General features: G+C 38.2%; 1 protein-coding gene across 1 annotated transcript in view; it reads left to right on the top strand.

Moving 5' to 3' along the window:
• TTC39B (tetratricopeptide repeat domain 39B) overlaps positions 1 to 11715 on the top strand; it is a 59330-nt gene that overhangs the window by 575 nt on the left and 47040 nt on the right. The gene's annotated exons all lie outside the window — the stretch shown is intronic.

The following is an 11715-nucleotide window of genomic DNA, read 5'->3' as shown; positions in this document are numbered from 1 at the left end:
AAAAGAAAGAATCCTTGCTTACAATTAAGTTCTAACATCTGTTGTATATTGAAAGCAGGTCACTATTTTTCATAGTGCAAAATATGTGGAAAGCTGGAGCTGATGCTGTAATGTTTGATGTGAAGAGGTACACTCCAAAGATAAACACCATATCTCTACTATGTTGCAATTGCTGGTTCACTTACTTTCCGTGCTTGTGCAGGTGGTCCTCGACTTACCACCACCACAGCTGAGCCCAAAATTTTCATTGCTAAGTAAGATAATGAATTTTACCCCATTTGATGACCTTTCTTGCCATAGTGGTGAAGTGAATCACTGCAGTTATTTTACTAACACAGTTATTAAGTGAATCTGGCTTTTCCATTGACTTTGCTTGTCAGAAGTCACAAAAGATGATCACATTACCCCAGGACACTGCAACCGTCATAAATACATGCCGGTTGCCAAGCATCCAAATTTGGATCAGGTGACAATATGGACGTTGCTAAGATCGTAAGTCACTTTTTTTAATGCTGTTGTAACTTTGAACAGTCACCAAATGAATGGTTGTAAGTCAAGGACTACCTGTACTGTTTTATACTGGAGTCATGTTGTTTGTAAACTACCTATAATGTCCTTTTTTAGGGGGCCACAATGTATTTATTTCCTCATATAAACAGGATTGGAACATTCACCATCCTGAAGAGAGGCTGTATATGTTTCAACCCAATTATGTATCCTGTAATAATGATTTACTGGTACATACGTGCATAATGATCTAAGAAAGAAATCTTCTGATATACATACACATAATGATCTGCATAGCTGTTCAACATTTTGGTTTGCTTGGACCGCATTGAGTGAAGAGGAATTGTCTTCAGCTGCATATAAAATATATAATATAGTTAATGTATATAAATCACATAATGTTAAAAGTTTACAATCTTGTGGAGCTGCATTACTAGCTGTCCAGGGTTACATGTGGCCTGTGGGCTCAATATGCCTGACCTACAACAAGATTTGACATGCCTGACCTACAACAAGAAAATCACAGGAAATGGAATAGCTCTTTCAGTCAAAGGTTGTTATAGTAAAGCAATTCAGATGTTTTGTTCATTTTAAGGGAAATTGGGTTAAACAGAGTATCAGTGGTATCCCAAACAGCCTTTACTCTGAGTAAAATTCAAGGGTGACTTTTTGTTTCAAATGCTGATGGCCATTTCATGGAAATGTTCAGGGTTCACTTTTATTATTACCATTTTTTTTGAAGATTGATGTTATTTTGACTGGTTTTGAGAATAACTTCACATAGAAAAAATTATGCTTAGAGGAAGTGTATTATATTAGACAAAGATATTAGTGCCGATATGTCATTTGAGAATATAAAGAGTGTCAAACAGGACTGTTATTTTTAAATGTATTGGTTTGGCCAGAAAATGTAACTTGTTCTGTAGTATATTCATTCTCCCAGAAATAACATAAACCTCATTTCATCTGGTGTCATCTGTAGACAAATTTATGAGGCTATAGCTTTGTGTATCTTAATAGAAGCTTTTCCAACTTGCCTGAGTCTTAATTCTACTTCTATATCTCTGTGTGAGAACCAGTTTGGTGTAATGATTAAGATGTTGGTCAAGAAATCAGGAGACTGTGAGTTCTAATTCTGCCTTAAGTATGAAAGCTGACTGGATGATTTTGGATTACTCACTCTCAGCCCAACCTACCTGACAAGTTGATTGTTGTGGGGAAAACAGGAGGAAGAAGGACTATTATGTATGTTCATCACCCTAAGTTATTTATAAAATAATAAAGATGTGATAAAAATCTAATAATTACAACTAGGATAACTAATAATGAAACTGGAATCTGTCTTAACTTAGTTTGTGGTGGGATGTAGTGAAGGTGTTCTAAAGCATAGCTTAAGCAGGATAATCCTCAACATTTTTTTTCCTGAAAGAATTGGCGAAGGGAGATTTTAGTTAATATTTCCAACTATCTAAGCTATGTGCTAACCGAGGTACTATAATTCCAAAGTTTTTGCTTCATGTTTTCCTGTGATTTGGGGATCCTTCAGTTCAAGGCTTCAGGTAATCATACTTTCCTATTTTATATGAGCAAGGTAACTGTGATTAACCCATGTATAAACATTTTTTCAAAGTTCCAACTGGTGTTGAACTAGACTTGTTCCAAACCTGTCAGTCATGACTTATTGCTTGATCCAAATCAAGAAATGTTGCGCAAAACAAGTTTTATAGACTTTTGTGTTGATTTGAAGATTGACAGAAAACTGGTGGATAAACAAACAGAAGATTTATTTGAGATCATGACCTTATTCTGAAATAGATCCATGCATAAATCCATGTATAGTTATATCTCCTAAGTATCTAGTTTAGTTCCTGGTTCAGTGTTAAACTCTATATTAACATAAAAAGAAGACCAGTAGTGGGCTAAATGTACAAACTTAAGAGGTCCATCTAGCAGCTGCTAGAATTACTACAAATATACTGAACTGCATGGATCTGCGCTTCTTTGCAAGATTAATTTGTCTTTTGGTAAATGGGTGTTTTGTGAATGGCCACATCCATCATAATTAGCCAGTATTTGAATCTAGTGACCCATCTTTTCAAAATGCTAAATGTATACTAACCCCCTAAAAGTTGTCTATCCTTGTTTTAATTGTTGAGGCCAGGGGTAGGCAACCTTGGCTTTTTTATGAGCTATGCTGGCTCAGGAATTCTGGGAGTTGAAGTCCACAAGTCATAAAAGAGCTAAGGTTGCCTACCCCTGGTTTAGGCCATACAGTATCTCTGATCTATGAATGTTGCCTAAATAGTAGTTGGGTTGAGAAATTATTTCCCCATCCTGAGGAACTGAATTGCTAATGTAAGAATTGAGAAATCAGTTCTTCAAAAAGGCACTGAAATTAACATAAATTAAAGCAGCACTGCCATTTGGAAAGTTTAGTCTAGCAGTTAAGGTGCCAGGCTACAAAGCAGGAAACCAGGAGTTCATGTCTTGCCATGGAAGCCAGCTGGATGACTTTGGGCCAGGCCAGTCACTCTCAGCCCAAATAGGAGGAAAGTGTGTTGGGTATGTTTTCTGCCTTGAGTTTTTTGTAACTCAAGGCAGCAACTATAAAAAACAAATAAAAAATGCATGCACAGAACAGATGATGCTTTATGAAAAAAGAGGTGTATTTTGTGTTGGATATAATTCTAGACAGGGAGTGCGAATCCCCAAATCTTGAAGTTTGCTTTTGCAAAATATTTCTTTTAGCGCAAACTCTCTCACAGAGATAATATAACTGAAGTTGCACAGTTCATTGAGCACTGCAGTGGTATTGGGTTACTTAGCATTTATTTTCAGGTTTATTTAAGGGTATTATGTAATCTTTTATTTTCCAGTGTAAGGATACTACGGTATTGTTCATGACCTTATATAACTTAATATGCACCTGGAATCTAACTGAAAGAAAAGCAATTCAGGAATAGTTATCTGATCAGGGAAAAACCTGACCTGAAAACCATTAACCCTGCCTTTCTCATCTTCAGACAGCCTGTAACTCTTTTGGAGTATAGACGTATAGTTACATGTATCCACTATATAAATAAACATCTTTGCATGGGCATAGGACTGAGGTATAATGTGTTCCTGTAATGCAGTGATGGCAAACCTTTTAGAGACCGAGTGCCCAAACTGCAACGCAAAACCCACTTATGCATCGTTGGGTGCCAGGTGGATGTGGCTCATTGGGTGGGTGTGGCCCATTGGGTGGGCGTGGCTGCGGTGATAAAGGCAGACTGGGTGAGACTAAAAAGTTCAATCACTTCCAACTTTGCAAGATCTTTTTTTTCCCGCGAGAAGTTAAAATTGACTGATTGAACCTTTTTTTTTTTTTGCACACGGCGGCGGAGGCCTAAAGCGAAAAGGTTTTATAAAACCCAGCTGAAGGCCTAGGACTGGGGCGACATTGCATGTGCCCACAGAGAGGGCTCTGAGTGCCGCCTCTGGCACCCGTGCCATAGGTTCGCCACCACTGCTGTAATGGAAGTGTTCTTATGGTTCAGACAGATTTCTAAACTGCATTTAGTCTAAAATGCTCTTTTTTTGATGGTGGTGGTGGTGGTGGAAACTATAACGTTTTCCTAAGACTGTATTCTTCTCCCATCAAGGTATTCCCACCTCACCACAAAAGTAACAAGTTTGATAAGTAGTGGCATCTGACAATATATTATTCCCCCAAGTTCTCTGGGAAACTGCAGTTCTCGATGCTTACTGTGAAGTTTTCTGCATCTGGCTAGATTTTACCATCTTGACTGATCTTGACTCATCTGGCAGATAATGGTCATGATACCTAAGGAAACATAAAGCTGCTTGTTTTGATTTTGTAGAACAAAATAATATAAACCTACAGCACACAGTTTCTTTTTTTTTTAACACAGTCATGTTGTTGATATTATTTTCTTAACTAATCCTATTGCAAAAACGCCTGTTCATTTTCCTGCTGTTGTTTAATGTAATAAAAAATATACATAAAAATAGAAGTGCATATAACAGGCTGAATTTTACATACTGTTTAAAGCTCAGAATTCTCAAGAGGCTCATCTTTTTTGTAGAACTTGGTTGCCCTTTAGTAGTTAATTTAATTTTGTCATCATAAGCATCCCAAAAGATTCTTGGATGAGAAGCGAAACATCTTCAAAGAAAAACAAGTCCAGTTGCCTCTTGAAAAAGCACCTTTGGGGCAGTGACCAAATAGTTTCAACTGGATTATGAAAAAGTCCTTTAATATAACATATCCAAGTAAGTCTTTCAATCACTGTCCCAGCCAGCCCAAGAATGACATAGAAAAGTCCAGCCAAAATTCAGTTCTTTATTTGTTCATATTTAGACAGAATTTTTCCAGACTTAAACCTGTATTACTCTCACCCTAATATATTTACCCTGAGAGATTCTAGAGAGTCGCTGTTCTAAATCTCTTTCGTCTCTGATCCATCTTTGGGTCTCCTGCTTGACCAAGGGGTTGGACTATACAGGGCTTTTCAACCTTTTCACCCATTGTACCACTTTTAGGATATGACAGTATCCGAGTACCACCAATCGCCTAGCAAGGTGTCAAAAACTTGATGACAAAAAAAAAAGGAAAAAAGGAAAAAACTGATGAAGTACAGGTAGTCCTCGACTTACAACAGTTCACTTAGTGACTGTTCAAAGTTATAATGGCACTGAAAAAAGTGCCCCCCAAGCCACAGCCGAGCAAGACACCTGCCTGCCCACCCGGCGGCGCTCTTCCTCCTGTCTGAGGTTTTTATTCCCCCCATCTGCTGGATGGTTGCAGCAGGTTTTGGTTACTTCACATGACTCTCGGACACTGTGACCATCATAAATATGAATCAGTTGCCAAGTATCTGAATGTAAATCACAAGACCCTGGAGAGGCTTCAACATTCCAGCTGATCGGTGCTTCTTCTGGGCTCAGCAGAAGTGCCAGGATCAGCGCCGAGCTCCAGCTGGAGCCTGGCACTGATCCTGGCGCTTCCGCTGAGCCGTGACAGCCCTGCAGCTCCAGCCATCTCTCGCTCAGGCTTGTGCAGTGCTGCCACCGGTTCAGCTCATTCCCCTTCCCCGCTACCACTTTTCTAGGATGGTAGGTGCCAATGTACCACAGGTGGTACCCGTACCACTGGTTGAAAAGCCTTGGACTAGAAGATCTTCAAGGTCTCTTCCAACTCTGTTATTCCATTATGCTATGTCCCACCCCCCGCCCCCCAACCTTGAATGTGTTCCCTCCTTCCTAAGAAACTGCCGCTTCATTGTAGTTCCTCATACCACCTCCCCCTTTGTAGATACAATCCATCATGATCACTGATGCAGACAAGGGGGTCTGAGTTTTGGGTCAGGTTCACTCTGAAATGCCACATTTTGGAAGTTCTAAGGAGGAAGATGTAATGGGATATAAGAGAAATGAAGCAGAAAAATGACTTACAAATATCTGCCAATCCATAGAAATCAAATTGGCTATATTATTGCCAGAATGAAGTGGAAGAGTGTAATTGTAACAGCAAAAACATAACGAAGACTGATTTTGGAACAGTTCACTAATTGCTCATATGCAAGTTCCAAGCCAAGCTAAAGCAGAACACAGCCAATTTACTTTACACAACATGCGCTTCAGTACATCTCCATCACTTTCAAGGAGAACACCAGGAATTACTTTGATGTCCTGAACCTCATTAATAGGGAATCTGATTGCCCCTTTTATCTTAAATATCAGCTGTTTTGGTTCGCCCACCTATACTTTTAGGGAAGGCAGTGATAAATATTTGAAGGAGAAATGAAACTGAAGAAAGAAAAATGTGGCAAAAAGTGCTACCTTAAAAAGAGCTGAATAATTTTCATTGGTAACTATTTCAGAATGATAGCAAGGAAACATTAGCTTTAATGAAATAATAATTTTCCTCTTCATTCTAGTCATATTATTTTATTCTTACAATAGGCCTATGAAATGGATCAATCTAAAAAATAATAGGTTCATATGTTCACTTCTTCAGATCAAGAATTTTGACACCAAATGGAATAAATCTTTATATTCCATATGCAAACAAAAAAAGTGCTTTGGTACAGTAACATAATTTTGTCCAATTTGGTAGTCTCCTCATGTAGTGAGCAATAATTTCCAGAACTCCAAGATGTTGACCATGCTGCCTCTCAACTCTGGGAATGTAATTTAAAATATCTGTAAGGCACCATAATGGAGAAGATTGCTCCAAAAATATTTTAAAGGTGGAATCTGGATGCTAGAGATCAACTTGTCAATTGCATGCTATCTCATTGATGCAAAGAAGCTTTCATGCTGATTTAATTGGCCATTAGGGGGTTCTCTTTGGTATACTGAAAGCAGCTTGATACAAAATAATTGGAAGCTATGGAGAACTGGCTGAAATTGGCTCTTTGTTGGTCTCTGTGGACAGCTCTTAAAGAATATTTTTAAACTTAGGAAGATAGATAAATAGATATAAATGTCCAAAGAAAGTCCTATATAGTGCATCTTAAATACAATATATGAAATTTCAAATTTTCTAAGTAATATCTCAAAGAATAAAATTAGACCATAATTTTATTATTTTAGTAAAAATAAAAAAGTAGCGTAGTTGACTGGTCTTGTAAGGGAGATGCTATTCAATCCTTATAGATCACAAATCCCAATAGAAATATCAGTGAAAAAATCCAAATACAAGGAATATTGTGTCATACTGGTTTTAAGATTACTGTAAACAGAATTATAGGGTTTCTCAGTGATTTATGTGGCTGTTAAACTTTCCGCAGCCATTTAGTTTTGTCTGGATTGAGCCTGTTTCTTCCTATCCAAGTCCACACAATCTCCAGACAGTGGGACACGACCTCAGCAGCATCATTTGGTTGGCCTAGGATTGAGTTCCTTTGTCGGGCATCATCTACATGCTGATAAGCTGATCCAGCAGTTTCATGTAAAGGTTAAATGAAGTGAAACCGTGGAGCCCTATAGCACCCCATAAGTCAGGGGTCCCCAATCCCCAGTCCAGGGACCGGGACCGGTCCGCAGCGTGCCAGCAATTGGGCCGCACAAACAAGGAAAGTCCCATCTGCAGGATGCAGGCAGCATGCGAAACCACGCCCCCTCTAGTCCGCGGAAAAAACTCTCTCTACAGAACCAATCCCTGGTGCCCAAAAGGTCGGGGGCGCTGCCATAAGTGACACAGTGACTCCTTAAGTTGCTCCTGCTCCTGCTATTTTTTTCTCCCATGGAGCCTAGCTACCTGGGTATCTCTTACTCCTTACATCAGCAGCACCTCCTTGCCTGTGCTCTGTAGCACACACTTGCCCATAGTAACCCTCCCACACACTACATAGAGTACACCTGCCTGGCTGGTCACACTAGCTACTTGCATGTTCTCCTGCACCTGTAAGCAGTCACCCCTACTTGGCCATCAGCACACCGTTCTGTGCCTGCAGCTGCCACTTCCTGTCCACCCAAGTTTGTATTGTGGCAGCCACTTACCCACTCACTGGCCTGCTTACAAGCCACTCAAGACTTGTAACTTCCTGTTGGCTTCCCCATTGACTTTGTTTGTTAGAAACAGGCAAGAAGTCACAAGGAGGTCCTCACTTAACAGTGGGGTTTGCTAGGATTGCCATCACTAGGTAGTGCAGTCATGTGGCATTGTGCTTTATGACCACATTATTTAATGATGTAAATTCTGATCCCAAATTATTGGTATTAAGCATAACATTTCAAGATTCAACCCACAATTTCCAACATGAATTTTGTTCCCAAATTTTAAAGTAGAGTTCTTCCATAAAGATAAATATTCATGGGCCTCAATATCAAAATCCAATATGTGATTCAACAGGGCTGAAACATGCTAGCTGCTTGTTATCCTGGAAACAAAACACACATTCTACTATATGTCAATATGTCAACCTAGCAGTTCCCATAATCTAAATGGAAATAAAACTTTCCAGCAAGGTTCACAAAGCCTGATACTCTGCTAAATTATTCCAATTAGATATAGTCAATAAAATATTCCAGTGATATTTTTGAATATCTGGTAAGTTAACCCCTCCCTCCAAAATCACCTCACTTTAGCTAATGAAATGGTAGGTGTTTATTTTTCCTTATAATTTCTTCAAAAACCTATCTGTCTGAACAAAAATATTTAGGATTAACAGTCAAATGTCTCTTAATGCATAAATCAGTCATGAACTGATTTTTACTTATAACAAATAAAACAGGAGTGAGGAGGAGGCCCAAACCCTGTGAGGACCTGGTAGGGGGCAAAAAGTCCTGCAGGGACCCAGTGGGGGAAAAAGCCTGCAGGGACCTGGGGGACTAGGTGGGAAACAGACCCAAGGATTATGGGGATCCCAAGAGGCAGGAAGCGGAGCATGGGGTATCTCAGGGTGTGGAGTAGGAGTTGGGTGTCCCGAGGCAGACGGCCTCCGTCTGCGCTAGATCTCTCGGCCTTCCTCATCCCTGAGGCACCCATGCTTTGTTTAATGACCGCATTAGGGAGAGAGAGAGAGAGAGCACCATAATGGGCAGGCTGCATTATGGTCATAGGTCGAAGACTATCTGTACGTTAGTACAGAAACTTATTTAAACTGAAAATTGAGGTGTAGGTTGTATTGTTATTGTGTTTTTTTCTTCTGTCTTTTCTTGCACTGTGGTGTGATGCCTTGAGGGCTGTACTTCAGCAAGCCTGCTGACCTTGATGATTTGGTTGGAAGAGTCTAGTGGTTTTGGAGAAATTGTGAGGATAAAATTGTGAAGAAATAGTCTACAAAAGATACTGACTGAATCGGTACTGATGGCAAACCTATAGCCTACAGTAATCAGTCCATCATGCATGACAACTGCTATAGGAGCAATATGAGTCCCTTCTGAGTTCCAGTTCTGGACAGTTCTTCAATAAAGCCGTCCGGAATTAAAGCAGCAGCAGGGAAGAAGGCAGCAGCAGTTTTAGATTAGGTTAGGAACTGCTTGGCCATTTACTTCTCTCTGCATTCCCCGAAAGCGCTAAAAATTATCATCAGGTTGCCCAGAGGAGCAGAGAAATAATGCAGCTTGTCTAGCAGGCAGCTGGTGCCACATTTATTTATTTATGAAATTTATAAATGCCTCAATATCAAGGACTCTGGAGCATATATGGGAACAATTTTAACAGAACCAATGTAGTAATGCAATAAAAGCAAAATATTACCTGATTTTATATTACCCCAACAGACTTTATATGAGAAAGCTTTCCCATTCAGGATGTTCCATACTCCACAGTAATGATCTACCTATGAAATCAGAGGACAGCAAAAATGATAGTAAGAAGAATATTTAATGGACAGTAATCAATTACATAATCAGTAAATCAACATACAGGTTCCTTTTGTAGCATAGTATATAACTTTGCATGTAAAATAGAATGATTATAGGCAAAAATAAATTTTAAAAAATCATAAATTTTGGAAGGGGTGGCCATTGTGTCCAATGCAAGAATCCCAATTAAAATATCCTGAACAGGTAGTTATCTAGCATCTACAAATTTAATAAAAGGGAGTTTGCCACTTTCCTATGTACTTTGTTCATCTGATGCAATCTGTAAATATAATTCACCTCTCAGCAGTAGATAAAAGTTGAGTATCTATTTTACTATTATATAAATGCCAGAACAGTCATGACATTTGAATCTATAACAATGCCTAATTTAGGAATGAAGAAAAAGAGTTTGTTAAATAAATCTTTAGGGGTAGGGATAAGAAACTGAAAACAACACACCGTGTGAAGTTTATAAAAACTACGTGAACCTGTTAACATGGGAAATAACAAAGAATTGAGGTTCTGCATATAACATAAGCGAAGGTTATTGGATATAATAATCCTGCTAGACATAGTGAAAGAACAGAGGAAAAAGTCTCATTAATACAGAAGTAAATCTCCAAGAACATGTGTGCTATCTAAAGAAAGAAGTCTGGCAAAACAATATAGAGTTGTTAATCATCATGAAGGGAATTATCCAAATGGACATAATCTAGAACAGCCAATGATTTGCAGAACACGATAAAATTCACTGCCAGCTGAGATCAATAAGATAATGAAGACAAAGAGTGCAGGAGTTTATAAGACCTCCAAGGTCCCTTCCAACTTTATCATTGTTATTATTATAACCGGAATTAAAACTGAACTTCAAGGAAGGACAGGATGCAATCTATAAGTTTACATCAAATATTCCTGGGATTAAAAATAATTGTGTTTATGAAAATACTCAAGAAATTTTAAATTTAATAGAACAAGACTAGAAGATAGTTCAAAAACTTCAAAGGAATAAAGGATGACAGGCCAACAGATATATCATATTCCAACACAACAACTTTGTGAAGAAGTAGAACAAAATAATCATCAGATCGAAATCCAAAATAGGTTCATCAACAAAAAACAAATTTGAAAACATTTTACAATTAAATGTTTATCTTTGAACATTGATGGTTGGATGGTAAATGCATAGATGGAGAATGCCTTCATTTTCTAAAGATTATGATATGATTTTTCTTCAAGAAACTTGGTTGATGGAAAATAATGTGAGTATTTCTTGATTATAAGTGTTTTTCTAAATGAGCCAGAGGGGTCAAAAGATGAGGGGGCTAAAGGGGGCTTAATAAACCTAATTGCAGTACATCTTGATGTTAGAATAAAAGAAATATTATTTTATATTCATGTATATTCATATTACCTTCCTTGATTCCATTAGTATATTGTTTTGCTATTATAAATAGACCAGAGAGTTGCCATTTACCACTTGGCTGGAGTTAATGAGGATATGTGGAAATAACATAGCCTAAGAAAATCATGATATAAAAGGCATTATAAAGAATCAGAAACAATTAAAATGGACATCTCCCTTGGCCAAAGCTATAAGATCATAACTATACAGTCCAGCAATGCTACAGCAGAGGGTTACACCTATTCAAAAACTGGAAAATGCAAATATCATACATGAGGATGTGATTGACAATCCTAAATCTCTGATGTATAAATCATGGCAATGGAAAATTATTATTATTATTATTACTTTAATTTATACCCCGCCCTTCTCCCGAGGGACTCAGGGCGGCTTACAGGTAAATAAAAACAGAGCTATACAATAAATATCTAAAAGCCAAATTAAAATATATATTAATTAACCTGTATTAGAAAAATTATAAAATCCCT

The sequence above is a fragment of the Protobothrops mucrosquamatus genome, unplaced genomic scaffold (genome assembly GCF_001527695.2).
Source record: "Protobothrops mucrosquamatus isolate PMUCROS unplaced genomic scaffold, P.Mucros_1.0 scaffold1045, whole genome shotgun sequence".
Lineage (NCBI taxonomy): Eukaryota > Metazoa > Chordata > Lepidosauria > Squamata > Viperidae > Protobothrops > Protobothrops mucrosquamatus.
This window is presented reverse-complemented; position numbering and strand designations above follow the sequence as displayed.